Source organism: Homarus americanus, unplaced genomic scaffold (assembly GCF_018991925.1).
Source record: "Homarus americanus isolate GMGI-L3 unplaced genomic scaffold, GMGI_Hamer_2.0 scaffold50928, whole genome shotgun sequence".
Lineage (NCBI taxonomy): Eukaryota > Metazoa > Arthropoda > Malacostraca > Decapoda > Nephropidae > Homarus > Homarus americanus.
Window position 1 is genome coordinate 12,501 of NW_024726608.1, and position 3,918 is coordinate 16,418.

Genomic DNA, 3,918 nt, shown 5'->3' on the forward strand with positions numbered 1-3,918 from the left:
CGCTGGGCTTTTCCCGGTTCAGTCGCCCTTACTAAGGGAATCCCTGTTGGTTTCTTTTCCTCCGCTTATTAATATGCTTAAATTTGGCGGGTAGCTCTCTCCTACTACGAGGTCGATCGTGGTCTCATCATCCTTAGGGGGAACAAGTTCCCCAACCACGAAGCAGAAGACGCTCTGCCACCGACTTTCTTCACCACCGACATTACCAGGCAGGAAGGTTTGAGGGGCTTGTCGCGGGGGTACCAGCGGCCATGGCGCCGGCACTCCCACCCCTGACTCCGTTCCTTCTCATTGAGTGGTAAATAGCCAATAGGAAAAGTGTTCCAGCAGAACATCTCTCGCAGAGTCATATACACACACAGTTTTAATGCATATACGCTCGTGTTCCGCCCTTGCTCGGCCGCACCTTTGCCGCTTAAACTTTGACCTCTTTCCCCGTTCCCGCATGCCACAGCAGTGGCACTTGTTTATCCGGAGAAAGAGAGCGAGAGTCGCAGTATTAATTGGCGTGAGCGGCCTTTCCGGCTGCAGAACTAGTGCTCTATCCCGGCGAGCGCCGTTATGAGGCGCAACACCGTCTTTAACGCGTTTAGAGAGAACTCCCCCTGCCTCCCTCCCAGTCATGAGATAGACGTGGACTCGTGGCGAACTCTCAAAGAGAACGCCCACACCGCGTCTGACCGTGGGAGAGGGTGGAGGAGCGCGTGAGGAAGAACACGGCGTCACCCAAGCATTCTCATCTCTCTGCCTGCACCACTACATGGTAGACTGCGGGCCCAGGCGCACTCATCAATTTAGGTTCCACTGCAATGCATGCCAAGCACTCTTTTCGAGGTGATAGACGAAATTCCGGCGGGGCTTACTTAAAAGATATCCGACCCGGTTTCGTTTCCTCTTCGTGGGATGGAGTGCCTCTTAGAACATGTGCAGCATCAGCCATGAGCGGCCGACGGCCATTCGTGTCTCTGTGGACAGCAGGCAAAAGAGCGCCGCCTCCAGTTATTTGCGGGGGCGACAACTGTCGCTTTGTTGTGGTTGAATGTGGGTGCGCCAAGTCCATGGACTTGCTAGTGATAGGCTTGCTTGTTTTTAAGGGCACGCCTCGCGCAAGGCGCGGGCGATTAAACCCCAAGGCGGAAGCTCGGTTCGGGTTACCCTCGTGTCGGGGAGACAGTCAGCAGGCACCGAACTCGCAGCAACCGATGGATGTATATTTCCGACCCTCGTAGAGGAGTGGCGGCGACAAGCTCATATGGCTGCCGCCGCCGCAATATGCGTTCAACTTGTCGATGTCTCTGGTATTCTTGCGATTCACATACCGACACGCAGTTTGCTTTGCGGTCTTCATCGACCCACAGGCCGAGTGATCCCCCGTTAAAGGTTGTGTGGTATTTTTAATTTTGCAGATGTTTTGCGACTAACCATCACAGGTCGAGTCTCAATGAAAGGGTTTGACAGACATAGCCCAAGTTTGTGGTTTGGGTTTGGCCGGACGGCTTGTTGTTGTTTTTGACACTTGAATTTCACTCTTTTTGGGTCAAGAGGCTTATTCGCCGGTAGTAAGGAACGGACGGGCAGCCGTCCAAAGCCCCGTCCGTCCTCCTCCTCCGGTCTTCGCGCTCTCGCCCGAGTGTGGTCCACCTACAGCGTGGTGGTACCTATTTTGGATGCGGGGGCCGGGATTGTCCTCTTTCGCTGCTGGAGTTGCCAGAGCAGAGCCCGAGACCGCCCAAATCAGGAGAGTAGTAGTAGTAGTTTTAAGAGCGCCCCGTTCTCTTTCTCTCTGTTAATGATCCTTCCGCAGGTTCACCTACGGAAACCTTGTTACGACTTTTACTTCCTCTAAATGATCAAGTTTGGACATCTTTCCGTCAGCTCGAGGCGACGACCCCAGAAAACCCTCGCGGGCAACGGGGCCGACAATCCAAGAGCGCCAGTCCGAAGGCCTCACTAAATCATTCAATCGATAGTAGCGACGGGCGGTGTGTACAAAGGGCAGGGACGTAGTCAGCGCAAGCTGATGACTTGCACTTACTGGGAATTCCTCGTTCATGGGAAACAATTGCAAGCCCCAATCCCTATCAAGAAAGGCTTTGAACGGGTTACCCGCTCCTCTCGGAGGGGGAAAACTCGTTGATCCCTTCAGTGTAGCGCGCGTGCGGCCCAGAACATCTAAGGGCATCACAGACCTGTTATTGCTCAATCTCGGGCGGCTAGAATTGCCGCTTATCCCTCTAAGAAGAAGTTGCGAACTGGACACCATTTTCTGGAGATCCGTCGACTACTTAGTAGGCCAGAGTCTCGTTCGTTATCGGAATTAACCAGACAAATCGCTCCACCAACTAAGAACGGCCATGCACCACCACCCACCGAATCGAGAAAGAGCTCTCAATCTGTCAATCCTTCCGGTGTCTGGGCCTGGTGAGGTTTCCCGTGTTGAGTCAAATTAAGCCGCAGGCTCCACTCCTGGTGGTGCCCTTCCGTCAATTCCTTTAAGTTTCAGCTTTGCAACCATACTTCCCCGGAACCCAAAGACTTTGGTTTCCCGGAAGCTGCCCGCCGGGTCATGGGAATAACGCCGGCGGATCGCCAGACCAGCATCGTTTATGGTTAGAACTGGGCGGTATCTGATCGCCTTCAGACCTCCTTTGGTCGTTGTGGCTATCGCCCAGCAAATGCTTTCGCGTGTTCCGTCTTGCGACGGTCCCGGAAATTTTCACCTCTCTGGCGTCGCAATACGATACCGCCTGTTCCGATTAGTCATTACCTCTGGTTTAAAACCAGCAAAATGAGGGAGGCGGGTCTCTTCGCTTCGTATCACCATTCGGGCCATTCATCTCGCTGCTGCGAGCACTCTAATTTTCAAAAGTAAACTCTCCGGCCACTCCGGGGATATCGATAAAAACGCCGTGCGGTGGCAGGGCAGCTTTGTTCGGGCGTGACAGTAAAGCACCGGGCGGTGCACCGTCCAGTCGGAACTGAGATCCAACTACAGGCTTTTGCCGCAACAACTTTAGCGCACGCTATTGGAGCTGGAATTACCGCGGCGCACTGCCAGCGCGAACGCCTCAATGGATACTCGTTAAAGGATTTAAAGTGTACTCATTCCGATTGCGAGGCCTCGGATGAGACTCACATCGTTATTTTTCGTCACTACCTCCCCGTGCCGGGAGTGGGTAATTTGCGTGCCTGCTGCCTTCCTTAGATGTGGTAGCCGTTTCTCAGGCTCCCTCTCCGGAATCGAACCCTGATTCCCCGTTACCCGTTATAACCATTGTAGGCGCATAACCTACAATCGAAAGCTGATAAGGCAGACACTTGAAAGAAGCGGCGCCGGTGCGGAGACCGTGCGCTCAGCCCGAAGTTATTCAGATTCACCACAGGTGGGTTACGGACCGGGGCCCGACCAGTTTTGAACTAATAAAAGCGCTCTTCCCTTGCGGTCAGAGACCAATTGCATGTATTAGCTCTAGAATTGCCACAGTTATCCAAGTAAGTGGGTTTACAGATCCAATGAAACATAGCTGATTTAATGAGCCATTCGCGGTTTCGCCTTAAATCGGCTTGTACTTACACATGCATGGCTTAATCTTTGAGACAAGCATATGACTACTGGCAGGATCAACCAGGTAGCTGCTGCTGTTGGCGGCGCCTATCACGGCAGCCAAAATAGTGAGATTGAGAGAGAGGCAGAAGACATTGGGCGAGGGACCGCACGTTGGCCTTAGAGAAATAGCAAACCAGATGATCAGATCTAACTGCACCTTCTCTTGCTATCCTCGGCGCCGGCAGCGCCACCGTGTGTGCCAATCTCCTCCCTTATCCGCTCCTCTTTGCCCCAGCTCCAGCGAGGCAGCCGACATTGGGCGAGGGACCGCACGTTGGCGAATCTCCTCCCTTATCCGCTCCTCTTCTCTT

At 53.6% G+C, this 3,918-nt stretch overlaps 1 non-coding gene and 1 pseudogene across 1 annotated transcript in view; both read right to left on the bottom strand.

Annotated features, from left to right (window-relative positions):
- Positions 1–115, bottom strand: part of LOC121865663 — a 4,357-nt gene extending 4,242 nt beyond the window's left edge. Inside the window, exon 1 of the ribosomal RNA XR_006088787.1 lies at positions 1–115. This exon is cut by the window's left edge and continues 4,242 nt beyond it. This is a non-coding gene — a ribosomal RNA (large subunit ribosomal RNA).
- Positions 116–1,217: 1,102 nt separating this feature from the next.
- On the bottom strand, positions 1,218–1,383 carry LOC121865662 (annotated as a pseudogene).
- Between the last annotated feature and the right edge of the window lie 2,535 nt (positions 1,384–3,918).